The sequence below is a fragment of the Callithrix jacchus genome, chromosome 13, assembly GCF_049354715.1.
Source record: "Callithrix jacchus isolate 240 chromosome 13, calJac240_pri, whole genome shotgun sequence".
In the NCBI taxonomy this organism is placed as follows: domain Eukaryota; kingdom Metazoa; phylum Chordata; class Mammalia; order Primates; family Cebidae; genus Callithrix; species Callithrix jacchus.
The window spans coordinates 28,573,540-28,588,838 of NC_133514.1; the positions used below are offsets into that span (position 1 = coordinate 28,573,540).

The 15,299-nt window shown below is 38.3% G+C and overlaps 1 protein-coding gene and 1 long non-coding RNA gene across 7 annotated transcripts in view; one reads left to right on the forward strand and one right to left on the reverse strand.

The window, feature by feature from the left end:
• Window positions 1-15,299, forward strand: part of DLC1 (DLC1 Rho GTPase activating protein) — a 521,814-nt gene that overhangs the window by 374,045 nt on the left and 132,470 nt on the right. The window lies entirely within an intron of this gene.
• LOC128929423 (uncharacterized) overlaps window positions 1-15,299 on the reverse strand; it is a 176,560-nt gene that overhangs the window by 90,143 nt on the left and 71,118 nt on the right. The window contains exon 2 of the long non-coding RNA XR_008475909.2: window positions 13,781-13,864. This is a non-coding gene — a long non-coding RNA (uncharacterized LOC128929423). The remainder of the gene's footprint in view (window positions 1-13,780; window positions 13,865-15,299) is intronic.

The window sequence follows — 15,299 nt, forward strand, 5'->3', positions numbered from 1 at the left end:
TTTATTGCCACCTAATCTTATCATTTGCTTTTTAAATTTAACAGTATCATGAGACAAACAGACAATGACTTTTGAGGGAAAAGTATAATAAACTAGCAAAAGCAAATTGCTGTGCACATCTGATTGGAGCTTTCAAGATGTTCTTGACTCTTGGCTGCTACTCTTTTTACTTGCTCTCTGTTCACACCAGCAGATCTTGAACAAGGTATTTATGAAGATATCCTACAATCACTACTTACTGGCTACAAGTACAAGAAATGGTTTATTGGCTACTATTAGTAAAACATCAAAGTCCTTTTTTAGAAAGTGCCGATTCCCGCCTGTTTGGTGTGCATGAAATCAGTGAACCTAATAAAATAGCAAAGGCTCATTAGGAAGAGCAACAAAGTTCCCAGTGTCCTTTATGAGCCTGCAGCCACCGCAGAGGAGATCAAAGCCTCCATCAGTAGTGTCTGTGCATCTGTTTTCTTTTTATCCAAAGTGTTATTTGGTTAGTAGTTTGACAACATCAAAGCTTTGGGCCATTAGATTCTTTGGTCCACATGGGACCGAATTTATTTTTACAAATGCATCTGGTCTAAGATGGAAATGTTTCCAATAACTGCAGGTCACCAATTTGAGTACAATGTACACTTTCAGAATTTATTGTTAGATTTTAGGGGCCTGGTTCTCTTCGTCAGTCTGGAGGTAGAGCGCTTCTTTGCTCATTGTAAAGTCACCCACTTTCATGGAGGAAATGTCACATAAAATTTAGAATCCAAGAATTCTCCCTCTCTCTTCCTTCTTCCCTCCTTCCTTTCCTCTAGCCCTTCAGTTCTATTGAATTGTAATTGACATACTATACAGTACACCCATTTTAGGCACACAATTCAATCGTTTTAAATGCATTCATAGAGTTGTGTAACTTTAGAACATTTTTATCACCCTAAAAAGAAACCATATACTCATTAGCAATCCTTTTCCATTTCTCCAAAACTACCCCTCAACCAAGTCCTAAGCACCCACTAATCTTCTTTCTGCTTCTATGGATTAACCTATTCTAGATATTTTGTATAAACAGAATCATAGGATATGTGGTCCATTTTGTGACTGGCTTCTTTCATTTAGTATAACATTTACAAGATTCATAATGTTGTAGCATGGGTCAATATTGCACTTATTTGTATTATCAAATTGCATTCTGTTGTGTGTATATACTATATTTATCCATTATCAGTTGGTGAACATTTGGTTTGTTTCCTCTTTTTGGTTATTATGAAGAATGCCGCTATGAACATTTGGGTATGGGCTGTTGTGTGAGCATGTATCTTAATATTACTCTCAAGCATATACCTAGGAGTGGAATTGCTGGCTCACATGGCAATGTTACTAACCCTTTGAAGAATTGCCAAACAATTTGTCAAGGCAGCTTCATGATTTTATATTCTCACCACCAATGCATGAGTGTTCCAATTCTTCCACATCCTTGTCAACACTTGTTATAGTCTGTCATTTTTGTCATAACCATCCTGGCAGGTGTTGAGTGGTATCTATTTGCAGTTTTGACTTGCATTCCCCATTCTGTATGCATGGCTGATAATGTTGAGCATCTTTTCATGCTCACCGAACATTTGTATGTTTTCTCTGAAGAAATGTCTATCCAGATCCTTTGTCCATTGTTTTTTTAAACAGACAGAGTCTCACTCTCGCTCTGTTGCACAGGCTGGAGTTCAGCAGCACGACCATATTTCACTGCAGCCTTGAACTCTTGGGCTGAAGCGATCTTCCTGCCTCAGCTTCCCTTGTAGCTGGGACTACAGGCACGTGCCACCATGCTGAGCTCATTTTTTTTATTTTTTGTAGAAACAGGGTCTTGCTTCACTGCTTAAGCTGGTCTCAAACTCCTCCCAATCCTCCCACCTCAGCCTCCCAAAATGTTGGGGTTACAGATGTGAGCCATCACACCTGACCCTTTGTCCATTTTTTAACTGGTTTGTCTTTTTATAAATTGAGTTATGAGACTTCATTATGTATTCCAGATACAATTTTTTAATTAAATTTGTAGTTTGTGAAATCTCTTCCCCCTTTTACTTTTATTTAGATGTTCCCTGCAAAGTGTGTATTTCCTGTGTTTTTATGAATGGGAAACTTCTTAAAAAGTAATCATGAGTCACAATAGAGGAAATAAAGCATATTTCATAACAATCTCTTTGCTAAATATACAACATGCCCCCCCACAAGAAAACCCTAATAGGAATATTAGAACAAGAGCTTAGTAAAATCATCATGCCCACTTCAGTTTTGTTCCAACAATAATAATTATTTCCATTTATATACAGAAGGGTCAATTTGATATACATGGTCACTTGTAATCTTATTAATATTTCTATGAAATATTACCATTATCCCATTTACTAATGAAAAACAATGGAGGCAGGCCAGGACAGGTGATAAAGACCTTCAGTAGACTATCTTGTCACACTTAAGACTAAGTTCAGCCTAAATACCAGCTATAATAAATGTCAAAATATTCAGACCAAGATTCATTCAATGAAATATGAAAGCCACCTAAGCCAGTTATGGGAATTGATTTTTTTTAACAATTTATCCATTTGCGTGTGATGCCTAAATGTGAGATGAAAAGTAAAACAAGTGTCTATGTCACAATAGACTGGCCATAGTGATAATTACATGATATCAGGCATTCAGAAACTTAATTTATCTTTTGTCATGTCTTGCAACACATATTTTGCAAGAGGAAATACATATGTTCCTGAGAAGATGTGTTGATATAGGCTGTCTTCACACAGTACGTTAGTGGAAAAGCCAAGTGTATATATGCTTCACTGGTAGAAGCTACAACTAATTTACTGTGTGACCACAGTGCCTATATCAATGCATGGAGATAACCCGTATCTTGAGTTTTCATCAACCAGTGAAGCATATGTACTCTCAACCTTACCACTAATTTACTGCGTGATACTGGGCAAATCACAAACCTCTTTTAGCCCGGACTTCATCATCTAGAAAACTTACTAAGATTCCTGATCCAAGTCTCTCCAGTTTATAGGATTCTGCATTAAATGATAGGTGCTGCATTAAATGATCTGGATTTGGGCTGAAATAAAGCATAAGACATAAAAGATATGAGCACCTGGCACTTAAATAAGAGAGAAGTAGCAATAATGAGATGATAATACAGTTCTTGTGGGCTAGTCAGTAGGCAAGACTTATACCTGGAACTAGGCAATTCATTTTTATTAAGACTATCACTACTAACAATAATTATCACTAATAATCACTAATATTATTAGTGGCAGGAGGATCGAGTGAACTCAGATGCTCAAGACCAGCCTGGGTCAGTCACTGCCCCCACCCCCTATACCATACACAGAGTAATCATGAACTATTTCTCATTTGTGCCCAATATTTAACAGAAGTTTTCTATGGGGATTAACCTTTTCACAGTATCAGTCCATGGTGGTTCTAGCATAGTCTCTATCCAAATCCATGATTAGACCTATTTGAGGGAAGCTCATCAAGGCTATACTCAGCACAATCTACTAAACCGAATCTTCCCTTAGATCAAAGGCTCAGCATTTTCCATGCTCCCAAAGCTACTCTGAGTCAATGGAACTTAAAGTGATGTGTGACAAGTCAGCGTAGCTTCTAATTCCTATACAGAGACAGATATTTTCTGGAACAAAATTCATGTCACATCTTCTGACAATAGAGAATATTGTATACATACATAGATCACTCTGGAAAATTCATAATGAGCCATATTTTTATAACTGCCACGTGATGTTATTAACACCCCTTAAGGACAGACGAGTAAGAGAAGATCACATTTCCAGAATTGAAGTTTTGAGCCTGTCCATGTAAACTGACCATGAGGCCATCTGTGAGAAAGGATAACTAAGTCAATTTTAGTCCCTCTATCAGTGCTTATTAATGTTAAATAAAGTAATAAGATAGATCTCTATAAAATGCTATGTAGTTGTTTGTGTCACTCATTATAATGTATACAGCACTACTTTATCTGTGACTCTACCTGAATATTACACAGGTGAATATAAAAGTATATCTGAAAGTATTTCTAATTTTCTGGAGAAATTTCCAAATATAAACACAAAATTATAATAACCAAAGAGTGTTACATTTAAATTTATTAATCAGACAGGGCACCATGGCTTATGCCTGTAATCCCAGCACTTTGGAAGGCTAAGATGGGAGGATTGCTTCAGCTCAAAAGTTCAAGACTAGCCTGGGAAACATAGCAAGATCTCGTTTCCACTAAAAATCATAAAAATGTAGCTAAGTATGGAGGCATGTGCCTGTTTTCTCAGCTATTCAGGAGGCTGAGGTAGGAGGATCATTTGAGCCCGGGAGTTCAAGGCTGCAATGAACCATGATTGTACCACTGCAGTCCAGTTTGAGCAATACAGGGAGACCCCATCTCAAAAAAATTTAAAAATAAGTAAATAAAAATAAAAATAAGTTGATTAATCAATTATTGTAAAAGAAAATTCTTCAGCCTTGGGGTAAGATAAGCATATCTCTGCTGTTTTGCCAAAATGGACTCTTGGACGTGGGCACTTCTTCTCCCATGTGTTACATATTTAACTTAAAAGTTCTTAATGCCCTTCTAACCAGTGGTGAGGTCAGAAATACCTTTGCAGGGGAAGGAGGTGAATGAGATATCTGCCCTCCCTGGTTGTAGGTGCCAACCAGTTGTTCACATTCACTCCTAAACTCTGACAAATCTCTTGACTTGACTGGGAAATCTTTAAATGTAAATGTGTTAATTACACAAGTTGGAGTGCCTAGAGAATGGAGCCTTTTGAAAGTGTTTTGGGGCTACTTCAGCAATCCAACTGAAACTTGTTCTCCATCAAGAACCACTTTTAAAAAGAAGTATGATGTTTTCTTAAGGTAGAACACCCACCTTCACACAAGCCTATCAGCTTTCTATTTAAAATTGCACTGAGCCATGGAACGAATAGACATTTCCACCCTCTGCAACAGACTCTAATAAGTTGAGATTAAGTGGCTGGGGTCTCCAAGAATTCTTCAGACTGGCCTTTCATTTCCTGGTACAGATAGGAAAATTCATTGAAACCTAGCAAAGAAAAAAATGACTGAGCCTCTAATTCAAGAGCCCATCTTCCATAATTACCTAGAAAATTCCTAAGGTAGCTTCCAACTTTCTATAGTGCATAACTAACGTGGTGCATAAGACTAACATAGGATAAATAACTTGGCCTTTGGCTGTAGAAGTACCTACAGTGAAAAAGAAAGAGAAAAAATCTCTAAGCACTTACTCCTGCAGACACTGTCCATATCTAGCCCTTCCTGTGCAAACTGGCCTGTGTTAATATTGAGGAGAGAGGAAATATTGTTTAGAAGGAAGTAGCTCCTCAAGGAAGGAAGTGGGCAGTACAGGAAAAACAAAGCAGAACCTTCCTAGAATAGAATTCACCTTTCACCTTTGACCTTTGACCACCGCTCGGGGCTCTGTACCCCACATCCCAGACCTGTCTGACAGTGATATACATGTTAAGACCTGTGCCTTTGTCTAAGCCTGCCTTTGTCCATTGTTGAATCATGTATATTTTTCCAAAGTTAATGTCACTGGCATTTGTAACCCTCAGTTACTGCTTGGATTCTCAAGCCCTTAATAATTACAGTTGAGACTATGCCTTTTGGTCTCACAATGATCACAGACAAGTTCTTCATGGACAAGTTCTTCTAATCAACAGGACTGAAAGTTGCTCCTTAGCAATAGGATCCTTTAGAAAATCACTCCCTTTAGTTTACATGTTTCAAACAACCAATATCATTGCTATTTATATAAAAACTTTTTGGTTGCTTTATAGAAAAAACAATTTTAATTTAATTTTTATTTCCCAAAAGAGTTTCAGTAGCTTCATGAGGGTAAATGAATAGTTATGCTTCTGTTTACCTGGATCTAAGTAATTGCTTAACAAAAAAAGGTCCCAAATGTTTTTGTCAAAAAAAAAAAGTTGTTTTTGTGTGTTAGAAATCTTCTACTCCCTCAGAATCTGTAATTATTCCAAAAATTACATAATCTGATCATGACAATTTAAGGTAAAATAATTGCAAGAAGAAATCGCCTCTTACATATACTCTAAGGATATTTGCCTTTTTCTTAGAGTTGGTTTCAGACATTCTTCACATTTTTAGGAAATCTTTTGATTTGTTTCTGTTTTAATGTGTAATGTAAAACTCTCTACCTTTACTGAAATGTATTAACCACTGAAAAATTAAAAACAGTATAAAGGTTGGAATAGTTGAAGCCAGTTTTAAAGACTTTAAAGCTAAAATAAATTTTTCAGATTATAATGCTATGCTTTCATATATATATGTATTCCTAACAGACCAATAAAATGGAGTGCTTGTTGTTTATTGAAAATTGACATTCCAATGGTGTTAGCCAATCAAGTCATTCCTTTTTAAAGTTTCCTGCACAAAAATGTGTACAAAGGAATGTTTTTATACCAATTAATATTTATAGTTTGTTTTGGAACATTAAGTTAAACTAAGGTTAGTTTTACATGTTCTCCTTTTACCATATTTAATGAATATCATTGGTGGTCAATTTTTTTTCTAGGATTTTTTTTTTTTCTTAGAGTCTCACTCTGTCACCCAGGCTGGAATGCAGTGGTATGATCTTGGCTCACTGCAACCTCCACCTCCCGGATCCAAGCAATTCTCCCGCCTCAGTATCCTGAGTAGCTGTGACTACAGGCACCCACCACCATGCTCAGCTAATTTTTATATTTTTAGTAGAGACAGGATGTCACCATGTTGGCCAGGATGATCTCAATCTCCTGACCTCATGATCCACCTATCTCAGCCTCTCAAAGTGCTGGGATTACAGGCATGAGCCACCACGTCCGGCCTCTTCTAGGATTTTTCATCTTTGTTCCATTTCAGAATAACAGCAAGGGAAAGATAAAAAATAAACACAAAAAGAAAGGCTTCACAGAAGTAAACAGATCATATTCTTTAAAGTGAGCATTTAATATTCTTTAAAGAAAAGTGCAGCTAGATTATGTGCAGACAGGCTACATAAGATATCAGCCACCAACTGAAAAATGTTGCAGGAGTGGGGTTGTTTTAGTCTGATGAGCCACAGGAAAAATTTTTGAGTTCCAACTATGTATGCTGCTCTATATTACAGGATTTTTATAAATAGCATCTCACATTACCATTTAATAAACCACAGTGTTACTCTCTCCATTTTACAAAGAAAAAATGGAGGTACAAATACTTAAGAAGATTGCAGGAAGTCACAGAACTAGTGACAGATAGAACTAAAATTAAAAAAAAAAAAAAAGGTCTGGACAAGCATGGTGGTTCACACCTATAGTCCCAACACTTTGCGAGGCTGAGATGGGAGGATCCCTTGAGCCTAACAATTCAAGACTAGCCTGGGAAATATCCCAAGACCCCATCTCTACAAAAATTAAAAGAAAATAATTACTAGCTGGTATGGTGGTGTTTGCCTGTAGTCCTAGCCACTGGGGAGGCTGAAGTGGGAGGATTGCTTGAGCCTTGGAGGTTGTGGCTACAGTGAGCTATAATTGCACCACTGCACTCCAGCCTGGGTACCAGAGCAAGACCCTGTCCCCCACAACACCCCTCAAACAAATTAGGTGTGTTTGAGTCCAAATCCTGAGCTCCTTTCATTATAACCAAGAAAGACTCAGTACCTAGACAAAAGGATGGAGTATCACAGGAAAATAAGTAACAGAAGCTATAGCAAAACTATGGGGAGAAGCAAGAGTGGCTGAATCACCAGATCATGCTTAGATTTGGAAGACAGTTTTGAAATTTTAGCAAATACAATTTGAGAACTTCTGACGTAGGAGCAAACAGACAGCAAGGTTTCCAGGGGGAAATCAAAAGAAAAAAACATGTTACTTAGCTTTTAAAGGATATGTCTAACCTACATAAACATCAGTATACTCAATGAAACACTGATGTGGAATGTAATGTTCCAAACACTTTTAGCTCAATAGCTCAAAATCCAATACAGGATAATCTGTACACACCACTGTTACAGGCTTAATTTTTCTTCCATAATCTGAAAGAGTTTAAAATGTGAGTTTCTTTATTTTCTCATTTATGATAGCAAAAAGTGAGTGATCAAATAATTTAATATAAATAATGCTTTTGGGGTGGCCCTAAATTTCTTGATGTAAAATAACTCTCCGAAACATATTCTGTTACACAGAAACATGAAGAGCAAAGTTTGCCAAATACACAATGAAAATCATACAGAGGCCTTCTTAGAAGTTAGAATTCAACCTCTGTTCTCTCTTAGAACATCATCTAAATTTAACTTCTCACTTGGCAATGATTTCCCTGACATACAGATGATAGATAGATGATAGATAGATAGATAGATAGATAGATAGATAGATAGATAGATAATAGATAATCTACATAAAAATATATATCTGTAGATATAGATAGATGATATAAACTCTTTTGGGCTGGGCATGGTGGCTCATGCCTGTAATCCCAGCACTTTGGGAGGCCGAGGAGGGCAGATCACTTGAGGTCAGAGGTTCCCGACCAGCCTGGTCAACATGGTGAAATCTGTCTCTACTAAAAATACAAAAGTTAGCTGGGCGTGGTGATGCACACCTGTAGTCCCAGCTACTCAGGAGGTTAAGGCAGGAGAAAAGCTTGAACCCAGGAGGTGGAGGGTACAGTGAGCTTAGATTATGCCACCGCATTCTAGCCTAAGTGACAGAGCAAGACTCCATCTCAAAAAAAAAAGACCTTTGGAAGCAATTTTTCTTGTTGAGTAAAATAGGTCCCTGAGCAGGGATCCCGGTTGTCAGCTGGTTGTCTTTAACCTCAAAAGACATTTAGACCTCTTCCCAATCTAAATGTCTCTTTTTGGTGTGCTGTCTGCACAGTCATCCAAGTCAGTGGTGTCTAGCATCCCGCATGGAGAGAATGAGGTGGTGACACTCAGAATTTGTTTAGTTTGTAGGGAAAACTTGTGAAAGCTGATGACCTTAGTTTAAGGCTGAGAAAACCCAATGAGTTGAAAGTGGCTAAAAAGTGAAGACTCAAAAGATATTCCCTTTATTTTATTGTGCCCTGGAGTAACTGCTTGAACTGCCTTGGCAGAAGTCTACACCATTAAGATTAAGATGCAATCACCTAACACCCTCGTACGTGGGGCTGCATTTTGTCGCTCAGCCCACAGCCTGTCTTACTGACATTCTCGACTGGCTGAGAGGCTGTCACTGAGCTTGTCTGGCAAGGCCCACAGTCACCCTTCCCAAGGCTATTGATCTCCACGTGAACAGCTGACAATTTCAAACTGTGCATTTCAAGTTGCACTTTGATGCTGTAATAAATCCAAGGCAAATTATACATATTTAGTTCCTTAAGTAAAGATGTATGGATTTACTTTGGCTATGGAAAACATAAATATGCTGTGTGTGTCCCCACTTCTCTCCTCCACAGTAACATGGTATTTTTAAAACAAATGCTATGAAAATTGAGCCATGAGTAATCCCAAGGTGTATCTGCCTCTTTTCTTAAAGGCATAGGAAGATAGTATCTAATAACAATATCAAGGATATAATGTTCTATTTGATGTGCTCACTTATTGATAGTTATATTCAAGAGTTGGAGAACATTCAGTCTCTGCTGAAAATATATTTTGTGCTTTAAACTAATTCTTGCTTGGATCAAATTTGCAGAGTATAAAGAGACATTCCTCAACAATTCCACCTGATCCCCACTTGTGACATGAACCAGGCTGCTCAGGTTTCTGTCTTTTAATGGGGCACCCTTATCCTTTGCTACAGATTCAAAGTCTGATTCAAAATCAAATCTACTTTGTTCTCAGAAGCCCACCTTCTTCAAAAAAGGCTTCACTAATACCATGCCTTCCGAGACACCAAAATCATTCAATGTTATTTATTGTGGTAAAATATACATAGCATAAAATTCACCATTTTAATAATTTTAAAATGTACAATTCAAGGGCATTTTGTATATTTAAAGTGTTGTGCAACCATCACCATTATCTACTTCCAGAACATGTTTAATCACCCCAAAAGGAAACCCCTATACCCATTAAGCAGTCACCCCAATCGCCTCCTCTTTGCAGGCCCTAGAAACCACTTATCTGTTTTCTGTGTCTATGGATTTACCTATTCTGGATAGTTTATATAAATATATGCAGCCTTCTGTGTCTAATTTTTTTAATTGCTGTAACAGTCCCAATTCATCCATGTTTGTGGCATGTATCAGTACTTCATTCCTTTTTATAGCTGAATAATAGTCCACTATGTGGACCTACTGCATTTAACTTATTTATCCACCCATTAGTAACTATTTGGAATGCTTCCACTTTTGGCTGCTATAAATAGTACTGCAATGAACATTGTTGTACAAGTTTTTGTTTTAGAACCCATTTTTAATTTTTGCAATAAAATTCTTGGAGATACAGATATAGATAATATAGATATAGATATATAGATATCTGCAAAAATATCTCCAAAGGATTAGTGAAGTCTTTTTTGAAGAAACTAGGCTTCTGAGCATAAAGGAAATTTGAATTTGAATCAGAATTTAGATATATAAATAAAAATATATATATTTAAAATAGTTTGGCTGTTTCTTAATATGTTAATTATACAATTATCATATGACTCAGCAATTCTCCTGGTTTTATACATACATTTATATTTTATAAATAGACATTTATATTTTATATTTATAATATACGTATACATAAATATATATTTTACAAATATTTTTATAATTATACATAACAACATAGTTAATCATTACCATATATTGCTTTTTGTTGTTGTTTGATACATCTATGTCTTATTTCTACAAGTAGAGAGGACTCCATTCAAGGGAGGGGACTTACTTCATTCATGTTTCTGGTATTTTATGTGAGGGCTAAAATGGTTCCCACAGTGAAAAAAAAGGAGTCAAAGAGGACCCAAGCTCTTGACCCAATAAAATCAGAGTATTTTATTTAAAGGACAATTTTTAGTTGTTTTTAATTATAAATGAATATGACATAGTCTCTGCCCTCAAAATGTTCACAACCTAATCGGGGAAGCCAGTGCATTTAATAATCACTAGACATACGTGGCTACTGAGTGGTTCAAATATAGAGAATTCTAGTGAAACACGCTGTAAAAGGAAATACACATGTTAGTACAAAAAGAAGAATGCCACATACATCCTTAATGAATTTTTTATATTAATTACATTGTGTAATGACAGTATTTTATATATTAAATTAAGTAATAAAGTCATAAAATTGATTTGGTTCTTTTTCACTCTTTTAATATGTCTTATATTTCTATCGGATAACATTGGCATAGACAAACAGAAAAGCAAGAAAGTGTCTCGCAGCTGTACAAACAGCAAGTAAGAGAAATGATATTTATACCCACTTCTTCACATTTTAGAACTTAGGTTTTTTTTTTTTTTTTTGATTTTTTTTTTTTTTTTTTTTGAGATGGAGTCTTGCTCTGTTTCCTAGGCTGGAGTGCAGTGCACAATGTCAGCTCACTGCAACCTCCACCTCCCAATTCTCCTGCCTCAGCCTCCCAAGTAGCTGGGACTACAGGTGCACGCCACCACACCCGCTAATTTTTGTATTTTTAGCAGAGATGGGGTTTCATCATATTGGCCAGGCTAGTCTCAAACTCCTGACCTCGTTATCTGCCCACCTCAGGCTCCCAAAGTGCTGGGATCACAGGTGTGAACCACCACGCCCAGCTTAGAACTTAGGTTTTTAATTACTGTACTATAGAACTCAAAATCAACCAGGAATATTAAGATGTGATTGGTGGCTCCAATTTGAAACTAGGAAGTGGGACTTGGATTCACAACCTATGTTCAGTTTTATATTGTGCACAGAACACATTCAAGGACACAAGCAAAATGCAAATATTGTGCCTACACTTTCAAGTCTCAGGAGAGGCACACCTGTCCCATATCACCCAATTAGAGAACAATTACAGATTAAGCCAATGGTTCAAAACCAGGAGTAGCCAGGCATGGTGGCTCACGCCTATAATCCCGGCACTTTGGGAGGCCAAGGCAGGTGGATCACCTGAGGTCAAGAGTTGAAGACCAGTCTGATCAACATGGAGAAATCCTGTCTCTACTAATACAAAATCATCCAGGCTTGGTGGCATATGCTTGTAATCCCAGCTACTCGGGAGGCTGAGGCAGGAGAATAGCTTAAACCTGGGAGGCAGAGGTTACGGAGAGCTGAGATGGCGCCACTGCACTCCAGCCTGGGCAACAATAGTGAAACTCTGTCTTAAAAAACAACACAAACAGAAGAATTTGGTTTGGTTTCCCATGGAACATTTGGCAATGTCTGGAGATATTTTTGATTATCACAACCAGGGGTACCACTATCATCTATTGGATAGAAACCCAGGGACACCAATAAATATCCTATAATGCACAGGACAGACCCCCACAACAATTGACACCAACTGTGTCTAGTCCTAAGGTTGAGAAACCCTGGGCTAACTCATTGCTAAGGGAAGTATTTCAGAGAAGGAGCAGTGATTGCATGCTGGGGCTCTTAGGAGAATTGACATGAAGGAAAGGACACTCAGGCAGACCATGGAGTCTTAGCACATTCTGCCAGGTAGAGGGATGGGAGGGCAATAAGAGCACTGCCAGCTGGGGAGGAGTGTGGCAAAGGGTGGAACTAGAAATGGACTTGAGCCCCTTGGAGCAGCGTGTGTCATGAAAGGAAGCAATAATTAGAGAGGTGGTCTGGAACTCAGAAGAACTGAACTCTAAGCCTGATTCTTCTACTTGATAGCTGGGTGGCTTTGAACAAATCACATGAGTTTTCTCAACTTCAGTATAGTCCTCTGTCAAATGAGAATAATAGTAACAACTTCGACTCTAAGTTTTGAGTAAGTATCAAACGAGACCGTTGGTGTAAAATAATTCATAACTGAAAATCCATAGTATTATTGTTGAATTTATTGCTGTGTTTGTTGCTAAACTGAATTGGTGCCAGAGTGTGGAAGGCTGGCAGGGAGAGGAAGCTGGGTCTGAGGAGACCATCTAGAACAGGACAGCAATAAGAGGACACAGTCTTTTCGAAAGGTTTACTTTAATGCAATATGTAGAAAAGACAGGAATCGGGAGAGAGTGGAGTTAGAAAAATCACCTAGGAAACTTTTCTAGGGAAACACCATAAGTGGACGAGAAGGACCTGGTAGGTACTAAATGGTTTGAGCAGCCATGCTGGGGGGCACACTGGGGAGATGAGTTGTAGCCCTTTGCAGAGGTAGACAGAAAAACTAGTAGATTACTCCATGGGCTTGTGTTCTAGTCCTGTCTAATGTGAAAGACTACAAGTGGAAAATATATGTGGTTTCTAAGACTGGGTTATTAAGATTTCATAATCAACACAGAATCCTAAGAAAATATGGATTATGAATTTTCCCTGAATGTGTCTCATCTTCAATAGTCCTACAATAGTAATATTTTTTTTTTAATTTTTTATTGCATTTTAGGTTTGGGGGTACATGTGCAGAACATGCAAGACAGTTGCATAGGTACACACATGGCAGTGTGCTTTGCTTTCTTTCTCCCCTTCACCCACATTTGGCATTTCTCCCCAGGCTATCCCTCCCCACCTCCCCCTCCCACTGGCCCTCCCCATTTCCCCCCAATAGACCCCAGTGTTTAGTACTCTTCTCTCTGTGTCCATGCAGTCTCATTTTTCATCACCCACCTATGAGTGAGAATATGCGGTGTTTCGTTTTCTGTTCTTGTGTCAGTTTGCTGAGGATGATGTTCTCCAGATTCATCCATGTCCCTACAAATGACACAAACTCATCATTTCTGATTGCTGCATAATATTCCATGGTGTATATGTGCCACATTTTTCCAATCCAGTCTATCATCAATGGGCATTTGGGTTGATTCCAGGTCTTTGCTATTGTAAACAGTGCTGCAATGAACATTCGTGTACATGTGTCCTTATAGTAGAACGACTTATAGCCTTTTGGATATATACCCAGTAATGGGATTGCTGGGTCAAATGGAATTTCTATTTCTAAGGCCTTGAGGAATCACCACACTGACTTCCACAGTGGTTGAACTAATTTACACTCCCACCAACAGTGTAAAAGTGTTCCTTTTTCTCCACATCCTCTCCAGCATCTGTTGTCTCCAGATTTTTTAAGTAATATTTTTTAAAGCTTGCTTCCCAAGTAGGACGCACTTTCTAACTCTTCGAAGTGTTTTGTTTTTTGTTTTTGTTTTTGTGACAGAGTCTCACTCGGTCATCTAGGCTGGACTTCAGTGGCTCACTGCAAACTCTGCCTCCTGGGTTCAAGCGATTCTCCTGCCTCAGCCCTCTGAGTAGCTAGGATTACAGGCATGCACCACCACTCCCAGCTAATTTTGTATTTTTAGTAGAGAAGGGATTTCACTTTGGCCAGGCTGGTCTTGAACTCCTGACCTTGTGATCCACCCACCTTGGCCTCTCAAAGTTCTAGGATTACAGGCATGAGCCTCTGTGCCCAACCTTGTTTTTGTTTTTTGAGATAGGGTCCTACTCTGTTGCTTAAGCTGGATTGCAGTGGCATGCTAGGCTAAAACCTCTACCTCCTGGGCTCAAGTAATACTCCTGCCTCAACCTCCTGAGTAGCTGTGACTATAGATGTGCACCACCTTGCCCAGCTAATTTTTGTATTTTTAGTATAGATAGGGTTTCACCATGTTGGCCAGGCTGGTCTCAAACTCCTGACCACAAGTGATCTGCCTGTCTTGGACTTCCCAAAGTGCTGAAATTATAGGCATGAGCCATTGCACCCAGCCTCATAAGGATGTAGAAAGTAGGCTCCATTAGCATGCAAGCTTCCAGAGGGCAGGGATTTGGGGTTATTTGTTCGTGGCTATAATCTTATGCTTAGAACACTGTCCAGTACATAGTAGCCTCTATAATTATCTGCTGAATGAATAAATGAACAAATGAATTAATAAGAGGCGTATATTGTGTGTGTCTTCCTGGATGGTTACGTGGTTAAATAGGCCCTGTGTGCATTTGTGGTGCTGACTATGACAATATCTTACTGCCAATCATGGACCAAGGCCCTTATTACAGCCCTGTCATAACACACATCTATTGCCACTCATTCATTGCTACCAGCACTCAAATCGATCATTTTCTCCTTTCCTTTTTACCTCCCCTGGGACCCAGCAGCAGTAAAATCAGTAAAGTTGGAAGTGGATGAAGATAAGAGCAC